This window comes from Psittacula echo, assembly GCF_963264785.1.
Source record: "Psittacula echo genome assembly, chromosome: 15".
NCBI classification, from domain to species: domain Eukaryota; kingdom Metazoa; phylum Chordata; class Aves; order Psittaciformes; family Psittacidae; genus Psittacula; species Psittacula echo.
The window spans coordinates 8,789,015-8,807,454 of record NC_137751.1 but is presented as its reverse complement, the minus strand read 5'-3'; the positions used below and the strand labels follow the sequence as shown (position 1 = coordinate 8,807,454).

Sequence of the window (18,440 nt, the reverse complement as noted above, 5' to 3'; positions counted from 1 at the left end):
ACACACACTGCAGACAAGCAGCAATAAGTTGCTGAGATTAGATAAAGCTATATTGTTTTGCTGTTTATACAAGGGTTTTCCCCTCCTCTTCCTTCCCCTACATAACTCAAATGCGCTTTGCCAGGCGTTTGTTATCTTATCAAATACATTTCAGTTCAATTGGGAAAGCACAGCAATGTCATTTTCAGCGCAGAGGCGAAGAGTGTTCACATCACGTTCACAGCAGCAGGCGTGAGCTTTATCCCAGTGCAACTGTCACCTTAGCAAAGCTACTCCTGCGAGTAGGTTTAACCCATGCATAGATGTAACCAAGGGCCAGGTAAACACCAACGCGCTTACGCAGTGGATACGTGGTTTTAGAGAACACCGAACAACGTGAATTGGTTCCTCCATCTGCTTTATCCATGTGTTTAATCTCGACAGTGGGTTGACTTGGCCTCCACACCACCTTGCTGAGGTCGTAAGAGGACAAAAGGGCTTCCTCAAAGGTTGCATTGGCACAGCCTGAGCTGTCCCAGCTCAAGGGTGGGAACAACCTGTGCGGGGTGTTCCCATTGCACGATGCTGTCTGAAGGGTACCGTGCATTGGCAGCCATCATGGGGAGTAACTGTGCCTCCAGCAGCACTGTAAAACCCTAGAAGAGTAGGAATGGGCTATAACTTCACTCCTGGAAGGAACCTGTTGGTTTCTAGCCACCATCCAAGGTTCATTGCAAGCCTCTCTTTTAAGATCTTTTGAAGACACTGGACCCTGTGCACAGGGTGCCCGGGCTTCCCAAGTAGCCAGCAGTGCTGTAACCCACCCATTCACTTCTGTAGTCACTTTTCCTGTAGGATCTAATGGCTTCTCACTTGGCACAATGTAACACCTCTTGCTCAGGCTGGATTACATCCTGTTACTGTTAATTATCTCAGACCTTGCAGTCTGGCCCCTCTGGATGTCTGCAGGAGTTTCACAGGGTCATCTCTATGGATTGTGGAGGGCTTTTTCTTCCTTTTTTAAAGCCTTTATGGCTGCTCAAAAACCAAAGCCAAGAGGCTTTTTTCGTCTGGTTCTCAACTGCCCCCCCAACAAGAATTCCTGCCTTTCGCCTTCATCACCACACTGACATATTTCAAATGTTTCTCCACATAAAATGGTCCCACAAAGTAAGATTATTTTATCATGCATTCAGCCCACAAGACTCCATGGAGTTATTTGAATTAGTCATTGTTTTCCAAAGTGAAGGAATAAGTGTGGAGAACCACAGGCTTCCCAAAGCCTCAGCTGGCTTTTCTTTTCTGGAAAAACCACAGAGCCCGAACATGTGAATAAAGCCCTCAGTGTGCGACCAGAGTGAGATAATGTTTGTCTGAGTAGACAGAAAAACCGAAACCGAGCATCGAAGTGAGAGCTACTGCGTTGATTCTGGTGACAAAAAGTCATTAAATCTCAGACTGGTTTGGGTTGGAACAGACCTTAAAGCTCATCCAGCTCCAACCCCTGCCACGGGCAGGGACCCCTTCCACTAGAGCAGCTTGCTCCAAGCCCCTGTGTCCAACCTGGCCTTGAACACTGCCAGGGATGGGGCAGCCACAGCTTCTCAGGGCACCCTGTGCCCGCGCCTCAGCACCCTCACAGGGAAGAGCTTCTGCCTAAGAGCTCATCTCAATCTCCCCTCTGGCAGGTTAAAGCCATTCCCCTTGGCCTGTCCCTACAGGCCCTTTCTTGATTTGAAAATACCTCAAACTGGCATCAAAGAACAGAAAAAGAGAGAGACATGTTAGTCTTCACTTGGGTTTCAGTTTAGTAGCTGCTTCATGAAGTAACTGCTTCATTGCTTGACTGACCTTAAACACTTGTTAACACTGAGCATTTACTTAAGAGCTTTGCTGGATGAGGGCCACAGGATTAAATCTTGGGGCACCCTTGAGACTTCCAGCCACCTGGGCATCACTTGTATTTCCTTTTCTTTGTGTCCCATGTGCACCTCTGTGACTGAGGGGAGCTGAGCCCCTTTTACCCATCCCTGTCCCCAGCAGGTCCCTCTCTCTAACCTTTGGTTGTATTCCGTGAGGCAAGGAATTTCTCACCAGAAATTCAAGCACAGCAAGAAGGAGATGATTTTGCAGCCAAGTTACCCAGCGGGTGCAGGGAAGGAGGCAGAGCACAGGCGAGGGCAGAGGGGCTGCCTCCCCACCAAGCCTTTGGATCAGCCTTCACCCCGCAGTCCGTACTTTCCTGCTGTCATTCAGTGCGTGCAGTTACTCAGTGTAACATAAACTGATTTCCAGGCTAGATGTGGCCAGTCCTGGCTGTGCGGCTGCCAGGAGCATGCTGAGAAGTGCTTCAAGTAGCGAATGAGTGTGTGTCTGAACGGGGTGTCCGCAGCATTGGGCTGCCTGTTTAAAAAGCCAGTGTAAATGTATACTCAAAGAGTGGCAAACACAAGAGCAGATAAACTGATTTAAGTGCCTTTTAGAGCAATTAATGGCCTTGATTTACGTATGCTGGGAAAGTAAGTCAGGAGCTGGGGGTGGGTTTCCTTCTGTACTTACCCAGAAAACACTGTTCTAAAACCTTCTTGTTTGAGGTGCAGCCCTGTTCTCACAGGAGGATCTTCAAAGTAGGGCCTGCGGAGACTTTCCAAGTCCAAGAGCACAAGATTCAAACCCCACCAGACTGCTGGAGCCTGTGTTTAGCACAGCAGGATTTCCCCTGGCACTTGAGATCCTGTCTTAAGGCACGCTCACAACTTGCCATGCTCCCCCCAAGGGCCGCCTGGCTCATTCCCATTGCCCATCTGCAGCCAGAGGAGCTCCACAAACCCTGTGTTAACCCCTCACTTACAGCTTATCTGAAAGTCACAGTCTTTGGAGCACAGGCCAAGCCTCCTTCTTCCTCAGCCCTCTTTGGGAATCTTATCCCTGCGTTTACACCGTGCTCTGTGATTCCTTATGGGTTTTCCCAAAATGCTGTGGGGTCGAGGCGAGGTGGATCTGGAGGACTTGGGCTGCCTGGGGCAGCACTCGGCACCTGCAGTTTTGCTGCTGCCTGTGTTTTATGGGACAGTGAGGAGAAGGAAGAAGGATGAGCTGCAGCCCTATGGAGCTCCCACAGAATTTGGGTGTGATTTCCAAGTATTTCAAGTCAGTGAGCACTTTTGAAAATCAGAGGCAAAGGAATTGTTGTAATAGAAACCAGCTGCTGCAGAGCAGGCTGTGTCCTAAGAAAAAACAGCTCCATGAAAATAGGTCTGCTGAGTAATAAAGCCACAAATAAATACTTAGTTCATTTACTGGGTTGTTAGTCCCATAAGCACTTAAACTTCATTTGTTAAAAGAAACAGCATTCTACAAATCAAAAGCAGATGAGCAAAAGCCCTGGGTTTACTTTTGCTTGCTGGTTTTTATTGGTGGTTGGTTGAACAGTCGTAGCCCCTGCAGCTTTCAGCAGGTGGGATTGGTGCCTGGGTACAACAGACCCTGCTGCAACAACAGCACCGTTTTGTTCTGTCCTATAACAGTAATTGAGTTGTTGTTTTCTTTCCTCAGCACCTTGGGATAGAGCAAAGAGAGAGGTGTCATTAAGGGAGTTGTTTCCCAAGGTGGTCCTTAGGTTTTTGAGGTGTGGGGGTCAATGAGACACTTCAAGCTTTGGTCTTAAGGATGCTGAGTTTCTGGCCCTTCTGGCAGAGAACTGTGTAAGTCTTTCTTCTTCCATCTGACTGCATCTTAGTGAGGTCCCTACACTTTTCTTCAGGTACTCCTGGCACTCTTGCTGAGGTCCAGACAGGTCCTATTTAGTTGACTGGGAGAAATGGGGTGAACTCATGGGCTCTCATCTCTTCATCAAGACAGAGGAATGATGTTGGGCTTTGTTTTGGTCTTAGTTCACTGCCAGAAACTGAGTCTGGTGTTTCTAACTACCAGTCAAGTGGGTGCTGATTTGAAAGTGAGGATTGTTCTGTGTGAATAAGCAGCCTTCAGTGTCTTTGGGATCTGGGAGAGAGTTACCAGGCGGATGGAAAAAATGGGAAGCTGTCAGCATTCTGGGAAGAGCAGAGTGGAAGAGTACAGGTTCTCTGAACACATCCATCTGGCAGGGAACAATAGGAGCAATCACGGAACGCCATATATATCCTCTTTCACCACACCAGAAGAAGTCCATGATTACATCAGACATGTTTAAAGCAGCCCACTCTGAACAAAGCTGTTTTGAAGGCTGTGGCTCTTGAGTAACCAGCTCATTCTAATCCAGTTCATATTTGAACAGTCCTGTCTGATTGCAGACGGAGTGAACAGCCGTTAGAGTACACAAGCAATTGCCTGTCAGCGGCTGGACCCATTAACTCCTGCTGGTCGTGATGCTGTGTCTGCAGCGCTGCTTGCGGTGGTGCTCTGTATACATGGAAAGAGATGTCATAAGCCATCTGAGGCCAGACCCATTGTCATGGCCATGAATAGACAGGTTCCTGTTGACTCTGCTTAGTTCAGGCTCCAAGAGAATCATAATCTTTTGGTACAGAAGCTCGTACTTGAGCATTTAGAAGGTTAAAACAAAGCCAAGTGGCTCTGTGGATTGCATTAGGAAACTCTTCCATTTGTTTCTATGTTGCAAAGGTCACTTTTCTTGTCTTACAGCTTTTCTCTGTGCTATCGTCTGGTTTTCTTCCTAAAAATTGGCTGTTGTACCTGCCCTTGTGTTTTCCCAGTGGTTTCTCTAGTTATGTTATGCCCAAATCAGCAACCTATGAGTTTGCACTTGGAGGGAGGAGAAATGAGAGTGCTTAATCCGTGGAACGTGGTGGAGTTACTAGTGCTTATCTTACAGAGGGTTTTACTATACATGCATCTGCATAAATACTTTAAAGAAATAAGTATCTTTTTACAGTGACCCCCTTTAAAATATCATGGCCATGTGCTGTCATGTGGGATATAATGTAAAGTTTGTATAGATAAAACCCTATTTGAAGAGTCAGACAAGTCTGAGCCACTTCCTACAGCGTGTATAGCGAGGACCAGCATGATGATTTCTGAAGGCTGCTTCTTCAGAGCCCACTGCTGGGAGATGTTAAGCATATTTGTGGGATCATGGGTGAGAGTCCAGCTTACTGGAACACTTACATGGACAGCAGGTGAAACCCACCAAGCAGGAGGAAGAACTTGTGCCCTACTCTGCCTCTCTTCAGGTCACTCCAGTCCCTTGGACACCATGTGAGCCTTCCTCTTTTTGTTGATGGGTCTCAGTGAAGGTGTTCTTCCATCTGCTTCCATATCTGTTCTCTGTATATGCTGACTTTTAAATTATAGGTCTTCAGACTCCCTTTTGTCCTGTTTTCACAGCCACTCACAGTTCATAAACCAGGCCCTTGGCCGGGGCTTGTGGGAATTGCTGTAATACAATTAAATGTTGATAATAATCATCTGGCAAGCTGTTACACTTGTCTGGAAAGGGCTGGGTGATGTGTGCATGTGGGACAAGTCAGTACATCTTTTGAATTAATAAATTAAGTTTGTTGGCGAGCCAGCCTGTAGTAAATTAACACCTTGCTTAAATAGTTAGCTGACAGCTTGAAGTGGGGGGGTGGCATTTTAATAGTTAAGCTGGTTTTCTCTGTCTTCACATGCCCTGCCCAGCATCTCATCTTATTCAAATAACCTAATTGCTATCCAGCCTTTCAACAGCACATCATCTTAGCACCTTGCTGCCAAGACAGTTATTCACCTAAAGGCCTCATTATGTTTTGCCAGTATATCGGGGGCCAAAAATAACTTGACAATATCTGCTCGATACCCAGGTATCTAAATGACAAACAAATAATAGGGTGAAGCAAGCCCTGAGCACAGTGCAGCTGACACCACTGTGTGCAGAGCCCGTAACGATAACAGCCACCACTCTGCCTGCATCGTGTCACAGCAAAGCTTTAGGCAGGGGATAGTGCTGAGGCGTGAGGGTGACAGCTTGGGAAATAGCTGTTAGTGCAGGCAGTAAGGAGGGTGTTGGTGGCAGTCTGTGACAAGTCACTGTCATTTTCCTGCAGGTAAATGGCTGATGTCTTAGAACAAAGGCTTAACAATAGCATTTTCTGAAAAAGTTAAAAATAAATCAGAGACATGCTCTCATCTGAGGGGGTTTATGGGTGGGCCAGGGAATGCGCCAGCTTCCCCTTTTAATCTGATAATATAATTAATTTAAAGTTGATTGCTGTGAGTGGCTGTGCATGCTTAAAAATTAGATTAGCCACTAACTTGTCTCTTAATGATGGTTTTTATTGCTCTGGTAGCTTACACAAAAGCAATCAACGCGCTTATCTTTGGAGCAAGTTAATGCACCCTGAGAAGGCAGCTGTGGTCTGCATCAAGGGTCCCCAAAAGTAAGGTTTCCTGATAAGACAGGTCCCTCTGTCCTGGTCATTGTCCTTCAGCCTGATGGATCTCTTGACGGGTTAGCAGGGTGCCGGCAGACCAGTTGCTCTGCCCATCATCTTGGCAAACCCTGATGTTGTGATCTTCAGAGGCTCCCACGGCCTCAGTGCTCCTGTGTGTCCAGCCTTTGGTGCGTTCCTGTGCATTAAACCTTATTATTAATCTTCTCCAATCCAAACCATTCCATGGTTCTATGTGCCTTAACGTATCTGATAAAATAGAGTGAATGCATGAAGGAGTGTGTGACAGATGCTGGAACTTGAAATGTCTTGGAATTGCTCCTTTCCTTACCACTAAAGTGACCTTTTCTGTGCATGCAAGTAGCAGATGGGGATTTTCAGCCACACAGAATCAACCAGGTTGGAAAGGACCTTTAAGATCAAGTCCAGCTGTTCCCCAGCACTGCCAAGGCCACCACTAACCCATGTCACTGAGGACTTTGTCTGCATGGTTAGTGAACGCTTCCAAGGATGGTGACTCCACAGCTGCCCTGGTCAGCCTGTTCCAGTGCCTGAGCACCCTGTCAGTGAAGAAATTATTCCTAATATCCAACCTAAACCTCCCCTGGCACAGGTTGCACTAACAGTCGAGCAAGGGAATTGGGGTTTTCATATGGAAGTGCTTGTGCTTGCTTCTAATGCCACAGTCAATGTTGGTACAAAGATAGTGGGGCAGAGGAAGAAGCAGCATTGCTGTGTTACTGGAAGTGCTTCAAAAAGATGCTAAGGGGGGAATGTTACATGTTTTGGCAAGGAACCCATAGCCTTTTTCTGCAGCATTTTAGGATTCTGCTGCTGCAAGCAGTTAGACTGGGAGTGGCCAGAATGTTTCAGGCTGTGAAGGGAACTTCAAAGCTTAAAAAAGATCAGCCTAATTTGTAGGTAAAAGTCTGCTTTCATAATTAGCATGTCTGTGCTCTTCATTCTAGTAAACATGTATGGAGAAAGTAATTTGCAAATGCAAACAAGTCCAGGAGGCAACAGGAATACGAGTCCATCTTTGAGCTGATTCTTCAGGAAATGATAAATAGGCGTTAGCATTTTTCAGCTGATTATCGAGTTTCTCTTTGCTTTCCTTTGGCTCACTGTAGAGCATGAGCACTGCTTAAAATCCATAGTATATCTTTGTGCATTTTCTCCCTGCAAGTTCAACTTTGTCCTTTGTAGATAGAATGAATCTGTTCTGTTAGGCTATGCTTTTAATATGTAGAAAGCACGCAGATGACTTGCTGTGACAGGCAGAAGGTGAATGATTTCCCTGCATCTCAGGCAGTTGTTTGGGGTTTTTTTAAAGAAAGAAATAGCTTACACTCTATTTCCCTTTTTCCCTGAGGAGTAAAAGTGAGGTGTGGGCATCACATACTTCTTGACATGGTGTATTCCAGTTTGCTATTCATTGCAGCAAGCCATAGCCTAGCAGTGAATTTCCTGAAGGCGATTGGGTGGTGCGACATGCCTTACCTTGCCTTGTCAACAGCAGCATTCCCGGGATTTTATTCATTGGCAAGCGTCATGCAAAATGGGATCTTCATGGAGTCATAATTCATGTTGTATTGTGAAGATTAAGAACAAACAGCAGCAGGATGAAAAATATTTAAGCAGGATCTGCTTATATTTAAGTATAAAACTTTAAAGTTAGAGGGAACATAAGAGAATAGCTGAGAAAATGCAGTATATTATATGTAGGACCTGGAGCAGATGAGATCTGGGACAAAAGGTCCACAGACGTGGATTTGTTTGAGACACCCCACAGCGTTTTGATGCAAAAGATGATGGTGATTAAAACTAAGTAGCAGCCAAGGTACTCAGAAGTACTCAAAGAGCAAGGGAGATAAATAATCACTGTCAAATTACAGGGAAAATTCTTCAATCCTTGACCAAATATTCCTTGAATTAGGGGTTTGGGGGTTATTTTGAGACAAATACGTATACTTTCAGCTTCACTCGTGTAGTTTTGAGTAACGTGAGTGAAATGAGCTTACATGGCTTGGTAGAGGTGTGCTCAAAGTTAAGTACTATGGTAAAATCTCAGATGTTATTCCCTCACATACAGAAGGAGTCATGGATTCAGGCATGCCTTGGACAGCGGCGGTTGGTTTTCAGGACTAAAGGTTTTACAGTTACACGCCGTTAAAATCGCGTTACTTAAAAGGTAAACCGAAATTACACAGCCTCCCTTTTTTTTTCCCTAAGCGTTTGCAGGAATGCAGCTTCAAGTGCATAGATCTGTGTATGGTTTTAATAATACTCTGTCATTTGCCGTGGTGTCGTGCCAAAAATGAACTCATTAATGAACTCCACGGGGTATTTATGCAGTTCCAAAGCTGCTCATTACGTCTATTTTTAAGTCCATTGCAGCGTTGATGGCGGGGGGAATTTGTTGAAACCTGTAGCGTAAAACTTGTAATTTTGTTTGCTAACACTTGCAAAAGATTACAGATGCGATCCGAGGCCCTTTGAAGTCAAGGAGAGTAATGGGATCATTAGTGTAGGAATTAGTACGTGTTTTTCTAATTTAATGCTCTTACATGATGCTTTGGGGAAAGCTTCCCCTCCTTCCATCCCTCCCTTCCCGTCTCCTGCGTGGGGAATGTGCATGGCAGTGTTTGTACATGGAGTGCGGGGCTTTCCGGAGACTGGAAACTTGGCCTCTTGAGTGTCCATGGAGTCTGAATTTCCCTGAAGTCGGTCACTGTGGATTTGTAATTAGTCCAAAATCATCTTGGTTTTAGAGCCAGTTCCCCCAGAAAGATGGTTTTTGGAGGCCCCTGGTGTCAGTAATATTGCCTCTTTGCTCCCAGATGAGGTGCACATTGCTGTTGTGGATTTACCTTCTTAAAGCACTTGAAACAGAGGGGCATCAGTGCCAAACACAAGGGCAGTTTTTCATATAACAAGGTGGAAAGAGCCTCTTGTTGCAGTGGGATACAGACGTGACATCGTAACTTTATATGTGTCTGCAGAATTTAGAGTTTCAGTTTGCTGCTGGTGTTGGGTTCCCTACAAGTATTTAATGGATTTTGCTGAGACATGCTCCTGATTGTAAGGTGGTTCTGGAGCTGACAGACTTTGCTCAAGGCAAATTCTTTTCATTAAAAAAGGATTTAACTAATTAGACCCGACCGTCGACTGACAGGTTAATTGATAAGGGAAGTGGGCCCAGTAACCTGGAGGTGAGATTATGTACTGTGACTTTAAATCTTTATAGTCCCTGATAAAAGTTAGTCTTCCACTGGAATGTCAGGAAAATCACGCTGGTTTCTTTACGAGGCATCGTGCCTGAAAAAAGAGCTGTGGTTTCCTAAAATGCATTTCTCAAAGTAAAGGTCTGATCCAGCGAATTTATTCTTAGATAGGGCTCATTGAAGCCAGTTCAGTGGGAGCTTTGCACATTCGTAGCTTGGGCTCACATATAGTTTGGTTGGGGGTGACAGGTAGTTTACATGTAACCTTTTTATCTCTTTAGCTAGCTACAATAAAACTTCCTTCATCTTTTTTTTCAGGTGTTTAAATAAGCAATCATTTGGTCCAATAAATACTAGTTCTGGAACTATTGTATTCTAATAACTTGCTTCTTAACATGTAAAGGAGCTTGGGAGCGTGTTTTGGGGTTGATAGGAAGGAGATGGCGATACAGGGAGCCTGGCCGAGTCTGGGTGGGACCTGCACATCTGAGCTCCTGTGAACTGCCTTTTCCAGATACATCTGGTGATCATGAGTGACAAGGAGGCAGAGTTCTGGTAGTTATTCTTTCACAAAGGTGGAAACCATATCTTACAGGGTAGAAAGATAATAATGAGAAGACAAGTAGTTATGACAGGGTCTGGAAAAATCAAATAGAAAACCATCTTGACCTCTACCCAGGTCCACTGAAGCTGTAGGAAGAGCCTGTGGTGGGTGAGAGCCACTCATCCGTGCTTAACACTTTCTGGTTTGTCCAGGTAATTCCTTAGATCTTGACATTAACTTCCGTTATCTTCATGTGTCCAGATGACATTTAGGCACAGGAGGGGTTGTCTGGCAGCAGGAACAGTGGGTTTTGTGTTAGGCAGGAGGGGTTGGCCCAGTGTCAGATCATGTGAAGGAATCAAGGGAAGGTGCTGGGCAGAGAGGGCTCAGTCACTTCTGCTGTGAAAATCTGAGTGTATTTTAAACCCTAGTTTTGGCAGTCTTTCCAAGAAAAATCACTAGGATAAAGAAACCTGTTTGCAGGTAAGCTGAGAGCAGCATATCACTCATCAGATTCAAGGGAAGAAATTTCAGCTGTTATGAATGAGGTGATTTACACTTGCTATTAATAACTGTGACTGTAAGTTGGGGGGGTGAGTCCTAAGGATTTTTAAGGGTTGTTTTCATTGGCATACTAACACCTGACTGTAAGAGCAGAGACATTTCTGTTACCCTCCTTTCCTCGTGGATAGAATTAGATGCATGGATTGCATATATCAGTCTAATCAACCCTGCTAAGGTGTCAAAACATAGAAAGTCAATTCGATCATAAAATCTAAACCCATCTTGTTTTTCTTTTCCTTTCCCTCCCCTCCTTGTGCTCTATCTAAAATAAATAACGGGACATAACTGAATGAATATAATCCATTTCTCCAAAGGAAGAAAAATAATTGCCTCCAGACTTCTAACTTACCTGCCAAATTGCATCCTGATGTGAATTGCAATGGACAAATTATAATGTGTTGAGACAAGGGAGGCAATGATGGAGTCTGTAAGTGACCCTTCCCTGGTAGGCACAGTCACAATGAAACTAAACTCGGCAAGTGATTTGCACTCACATCAGGGAAGAGTCGGTCCCCAGGTCATCCTTGAAAGGCATTAACTTAGGAGTGAGAGGAAAATAGCTTGCCATGCAGGCTGAAGGCCTGGGGTTGAACAGAAGTCACTTCAAGTGATATCAGCATTATGCAGACCACAAGCTCTGTATTCCACCACTTCAGGAAGAAACCTAAACCAACCAACCAGAACAAAAATAATGACAACAAAAAGCACAGAGAAGCAGGAAGATCTAACCAGGGAGTCTCAAATTTGCAGGGTTGGCCTTGCAAAGGCTTTTGCACGATGGAGCTGGTAGGAATGGCCACAGCAGCGAGATTTGAGCATCTGTCTCCAAGAAGTCCAGTATTTCCAGCAGTGTCCCAGTCCAGGGATGTTCCTTTGTTCAGCCCTGCTATGGCTGCAGTTTCTGTAAGCTGATTCAGGCTGCTGTCAGCTATATAAGAGTGCCATGATGTAGTTAGGTACCAACAGCCGGTCTGTGGACTGTGTCTTGGTTTACTTTGTGATCCAGTACTTGTGTAAATGTAAGGCAATTTCAAGACATGCTTTTGTCACGTTACGTAGGTATCAGGTAGCTGCTTGTGTCCTGAAGTTGCAGTGAGTATGCAGATGGTCACTTTGGCAAAGATGGAGAGATTTCCATCATCTGCTTCAGGCTTGGTTGTGGTTTTTATCCTGGTTTTGGTATTGGAGTGACTTCTCTGGGACTCAAGGCTGTGGTGCACAAGGGACAAGGGGCAGCTGGAGATGCTTGCTTGCAGGGGGCCCTTTAAGGGGGTGAGAACAGCAATACTGCATGATACTGAGTAGTGTAAGGTTTATTTTGAACTCCAGAAAATACCAATGAAGAAACAAAACTTCATTTTCAGATGGGAGTGAGTTTTGTGACAGTTGATTCTGCAGACCCTGCTCAAAGCTCTTTGTCTGCAACCAAATAACCTGAACCATTGTCTAAAAAGCCTTATGCTATAAAATCTAAGAATGACAAACTCCATAAGAAACTGCAGTGCACACTGTAGCATCAGCTGTGTGAAGAGAAAAAAGGCACAATATTGTTATTCTTCTGTAGAAGGGATCCTGGTGTGAAGCCAGAATGTCTCAATGCACACAGTAACTTCTCCAGCACCCACAGTGCATGGTGGGGTTCATTCCTTGAAGACACATGTAAAAACTAAATGAAATATTATCTTTCTTATTTTAAACCATGTATGTTTTCAGATGCATATGGATATGCACACTTACACATGTTATGGTTTTCTGGCACTTTCAATGCTATGGTTAAGTCTGATGTTTTGTGAAATATCCAATGTCATTTCCTAACCTCTTGCAGAGAAGTCAAACAACTCAAAAACTCTGGTTATTTACCAGGTTACTTAATACTGTTGTTACTTTTGCACATTGAGGTCCATTGAGATGAAACCTCAAAACCTACTTTTTGATATACTTGCTATCAGAAGGCTCTAACTCCAGCCCAGTTTGGGTGGCGTAGGTGGGCTGACGCATCTCCCACTAGTTGAAGCTGAGAGTCAGAAGCCAAGTAAAATCTTCCTACCCAACCCAAGTTACCTAAAACCAGATCTTGATCTTCGTGTAGTGGTTGGTTGTGAGAATGGTGTTACCATTGGAGAGGATGCTGGGTAAAGGAATTAAGACTGCCAAAGTAAAGAAGAGAGGGAATCCTTCCAGCCTGGGTTATGAGTAGCAGGAGAATGTAGAAAAAGGAGATGTAAGGTTGTGTCCCACTCCAAAAGGAGGCGTAAGGCTGTGTGAGGATGTGCTGATCTGGTGAAAACAGCACTGTGGCAGATCCTAGGATAGTTTGTGGCCATTTTTTTTAACCTCAGGAATATGAAATGTCCTTTGGTAAACCTGCTGTAGGAGACGATAGCAGAACTTGTAAGCATTTTCTGAGGGAAATGTGAGCTGTAGAGATTTATTAATAGGATGTAAAACAATTATTTGTTTGTGTGCTTTTCCCCTCAGGAATCTTTTCCTTTCTGTTTTCTAAATAATACAAGACATCCTTGGCAGCAGAATCCCCACAGTTGTTAATGTCAGATTGTTATCAGATTTGGCAGTGATTGTTGTCTAATAATATGTATGTTTTTCCCTTGCTGCTCATGTAAGAGTGACAGTTTGCTGAAACTTAATGCAAGATAGAAAAAAAAAGGTCAGCACTTGCCATTTACATCCTTGAAAACAAATGATCTAGTGAGCACGGATCCCTTTTTATATCCTTTATCTGCATTTTGGTTACCTAAGAGAAAGATTTCCATGAAGCAGATGAGAGGTGGTGGAATTCCTCCTGCCTTTTAGCTCCTGTTTAGATCCCATTCATGTTTGGGCTTGAGTAACAACTTTCCTACACTCCCAGCAGAAGAGCTGATGGAATTCATTTCAGTTTTGGTCTTATCTGTAAGGGTTTGTGGAGATGTGTTAATTTAGTAAGCTTCATAACAGCCTAGTTGCGTGATTAGTATCTTCTCTGAGATAGGAGTGGGAAGCAGGGCCCCTCAAATGGAAAATGCCTGATGTGAGGTCTCAGAAGCCCGTGTGTGCCAGACGTCGTTCCTGGGGCTGCCCATTGCTTGCCCATAGCCTCGTACAGAGGCTGCAGACCGAGGAGACCAAATCCTCCTCCTCCAGGTGGACTTCAGCAAGGCTCAGAGCAGGTCCACGGTTCTGATTTTCTTCATTTCGCACCATTACGGTGAGTTTGTGTGTCCATTGCTCTGACCTCAGCCAGTGCAGTTGTGGCTGGCAGCGCCAGTGGGTCAGACACCGAGCTGCCCATGGAGCTGGGGAGAAATGATTCTGTCTTGCATCTTCAGCCATGTGGCAGTGAAAAGGCACCAGCTGTCCGGATCCAAACCATCCACTTTGCTCTGCACCAGGCTGTTTCCTAAACAAAGCTCTCTGATTACCGAATATTATCCATCTCCCCAAGGAACCGCAGATACTCCCCCAGCTGCCGTCTTCCTCCTGAAGTGAACATGAAAGATAGACTGAGTCTGATCCCAGGGCAGGATTAACAACCTGGGATGTGTCAGGGCAGAGAAGAAAGGGCAGCGTTTAAAGCTCCTCTCATCTGTTATGGCAACAAAACACAACAGAAGAAGTAGCTTAATACCAAACACAATGCAACCTCTTTCAGAAAGGGATTAAGTAGCTGAATGCACTTTTTTAGACTGAAAGTGATACGGTGTTAAATATAACCCTTTTAGACTATTTCTTCCTGGGGATTATTTTGGAAAAGCACCATGACCCTGGATCAGTGAGCATCTCTTGATGCTAAAAGTATTAACCAGGAATGAGAACATAAAGCAAGAACAAGCTACTGTGAGTTATTTTTTGCCTTAGCAGTCTTCATCTCAAGATTACTGGCAAGATCCTGTCATCTATGTGTTGTTCTTAGCTGGAAGATTAACTGCTGCTATATTTCTACAGTGACTTTAGTCTTATTAATGAGAATGATAGGAAGTGTGTATGTTGTTGTAACTTAGTTGACTACATTGGAATTTAAGATCTAGAAGAAAGTGTGTATATATATATATATATATGTTGTTTTTAAGATTCATTTAGTGAGAGTAATTTATGTTTGGGGTTTATTGGGGACATCATGGGTTGTTTAGCAAGGAGGAGGCTCTATGTGGTACAGCCCAACCCCGACTCCCAGGCTCGATGATGTCTGAGTGCAGGCTGGTGTGGTACCGGCCTGCACCAGCTTGCAGAAGAACTCGTACAGATTTCATTTCAATGAAATAGCCCGTGTGGACAAAGTGTATTTTTCTTCCTGTGCTTTTCCTTGCTCTGTTTTTGTGTATCAAGTAATAACAAATGATTACACTTAGCTGGGTGAAATACTCCTCTCTAAATAGCTCTTACTTGAGCAAGCTGCTCTGTTGTTGTTCCTGATAACTAAAACTGGAGCTCTGGAGCAGATATCCAGGGTTATTCTGGGGTTAGAAATATTAAAATCTTCCTTCACACTTTCCCTCCCACTCTTTTCCTGTGTGAGCTGCTGAGATCTCACCCTTTTGTTGACACCACAAAGTTTCCACCACGCGCAGGGAATACAGGAAGTCCTAGAAGACACTGTAAGCAAAGCTGGAGCAGGATGTGGTGGGTTTAAGGGTTTTTTTGTATGGGAGGAAAAGGAGGAGAACTCTTTAGGTTGCACGCGGTTGTTTACTGACAGCCTCAGTCCACAGCAGCTCCTGTAGCCTATTCAGTGTGAAAATTGAGATGGGGGAATAATAGCGTTGGAGGAAATAACCTATTTCAAGGAATGTATTGTAGCTCAACTGCATCTGCCCTACTTGAATGAATTTACCAAGTAATGTAAAGTGAAGAAAAGAGCAGCTTCCTAGTGAAGCAGGAGGAGATATTTCCTCTCTGCTGCGATGCTTAACTCTGCGAGTGACCACTTAAACCTTCCAGGCAGCAGTGGAGAGCCCTGAGACTGCATCTCTTTCTGCCAGGGTGGAATGCAAGTAGGCTTTCTGATATCCGTGAGGACTGTAATACACATTAGGAGTAGTCCTAAGCCGTGAACCAAGACCCATCATGCTGCGGGATGTACAAATGCACCAGGGCAGATGTGTCCATCACTGCTTTTGTGCAAAGGTTCTGTGGAGTAGACAAGGATCAGAGGAACCAGAAAAGATTTGTAGAGAAAAACAGAGATTTGAAGTAGAGAGACATACAGATTTCTCCAGTTGTAGAGAGTCTGATGGCGAAACGCCCTCTTATAGTAAAGAAATAGAAGAGCTCCAGTTACGAGGTTGTGTATCAGCCAAGATGTGATCCCTCCATGGTATAAAGACATGTTGAAATGAAAGCATTATCTGGGATACTGATTTGTTACTGGTATTGAGGAACATATCATGGTTATTACTGGGGAACGCTGGGCATTTTCACTGAAGTCTAACTTGGTTCAAGCCCGTTGTTACTGGTGCCATTGAAACAAATCAATACTGATATTTCAGAGTGTTAGTTTCCCGTTTGAGTCAGTATTTAATTCACACAGTTATGTTGGGGGACCTTTGGAGATGTACAACCCTTGCACAGTGAAAGAGTGAGATGTGATGGGGACCCTGTTCCCACACTGTGGTGGATGTAAGTGGGTGTTTCAAATGTCACTTTTCAAAGGTGGCATGCCAGGAGCCTGGATATGCAGAAACCTTAAGTCCTTAAGTGTTCGCTGGCATCGTCTAAAGCTGATGTCTGGTTCAGTATCAGATGTGGATGTGGCACCTGTCTCGCTTCCCCTGGTAGTTTCAAGCAGGTGTACCTTGAATGGAAAAACCTGCAGTGATTCACCCACAGAATGGTTACCCTCAACCAATGTCTGAAGTACTTTTGCAACATCTATTCACTGGAGCATAGGTATGTTACTGTTTTCTTTCACGAGTTTATGGTTACTTGAACAGCTTAAAGTTCATTCAAAATATTATTTCATGTGATTTTGAAAAGCAACATTTTACTGCAAAACCCTGTAAAGATGCAGAGGGTAATGTTACTAGCTGAGTGTGTGGCTCTGGAAAAAATCAGCATCATAGCTTCTTCACTGTTGCATCTTCTACATCATTAGCAAAGCTCAACAACAGACTCTTGTCTGTTATTAGGGAGGCCCTTGCCACTATTAAGAAGAAACTGAATTACCATGGAGTGGTTAATAAGACGCAGCATTGCTGCCTTTCATGATTGTATCAGGAGTCTCATGATGATCTTTCTTCTTTTTTTAAATCTTAGATCCTGAAGTACTGTCATTATGTGCAAGGCACTCCCTTTCTTGAGGCTAAAAATGAAATGCAAATAAAGAATACCCTGAATATACATGCCACAGCTTTTTAAGCAGTTTCATAGGAGGGAGGGATTGAGTGGTGGTTTTATATACTTGAAATTGGAAATGCTACAAAGTTTTGTCAAGCTGGAGGAAGCAGTGAAGCATCTCACATAGGCACAGCTCTATACCTTGTGCATATTTGCCATTAATCGAGTCTCTGTGTCCTGGGTAGCATCCTTTGCGTCCCACATGGTTGTGACTGTGTGTGTTGCTGCTGTGGCCACAGCCGGTTTGCAGAGGCTGTTCCTTCTCTCAGAGCTTGGTCAGATACTGGGCTGCCTCACCACTGGCAGCCAGGTACTGTGTGGGAACAGCAGTTGTACTTTGACCACGGCTTCCACTAACACTGCTGCTCCCTGGCGGCGTTTCCTACCTTGTCCCAAATGCAGCCAGCTGTCAGAGTGAAGGTGCACTCGTGGCAATGTGACTGTGGGTTTGCCAGCACTGCTCCAGCTTCTGCCCGAGCCTCTGGCAGAGGCTACTGTAAGGATTATGGTTGTCCCCTGCCCCCTCTCACCCTTCTGCCAGTCTGAACCGAAGCAACAGAGGAGCTGGCGTATGTCCCCTCTGCTGTCACCTTCTAACAGTCACTCTGTCAGAAAGCGATGGAGTATGTGGCTCTGAACAGTACAGGGTAGCTGTCACACCTTGAAAATGCTCAAATCTCTGTCACTAAAATATTTCCAGGCATCTTCGCGTGCTGTAGATATGCTGGCATGCATTAGTAGTGTTTTCTTGAGCTGTGTTTCAGTCAGGGAGAGGAAAGGAGGTCAATTTCCCTTGATATTGGTGGGGTAGCAGGACAGCAGCACATGCTCTGTCCTTGGAGTAGGTCAGCAGCCCCCCTTCACTGGCTTTTAGCCTGGAAAGAGAGACCCATGCAGTAAAACAAGGGGATCAGAGTTTGTCCATTCTTTTTGTTTGACCTCCATGGTTAAATGTGGATCATCTATTACAGACAGCTGTTTGGGGAAGAACGAATGTTGAGATCAAGTAATCAAAGTCTGCCAGGGTTACTACATCCATTGAATAAACACAGTAAAAGATTTTGAAGCTACTACTGTGCTTAAACCCCTGCATTTTCCCCCTTCAGACCAGTAGTAATACTGCCAGAAACAACTTCACTGCAGCTACCACCATTAATATCAAACCTGTGCAATGTATCTCCTGTTAAATCTGGAGTGCTGGGAGCAGAGTAACCACACAAATCATTCCCTTGAAGGTTTGGGTTTGCATTGGCAGCCGAGTTGGTAAGTGCTAAGATAAAAGCCCTGCCTGGAGCACCCCGTATTAACTAGCCATCTGTGTGAAATGCATCCATTTATTTAAATAAATGTTGCTGTTACTTGGCTTTGAACAAGAGCACTTTTTTTTACTTTGTGGTTTCTTTGGATAAT

At 44.5% G+C, this 18,440-nt stretch overlaps 1 protein-coding gene across 2 annotated transcripts in view; it reads left to right on the top strand.

The window, feature by feature from the left end:
• AUTS2 (activator of transcription and developmental regulator AUTS2) overlaps positions 1-18,440 on the top strand; it is a gene marked incomplete at both ends in the record, with an annotated part of 731,868 nt that overhangs the window by 672,546 nt on the left and 40,882 nt on the right. The gene's annotated exons all lie outside the window — the stretch shown is intronic.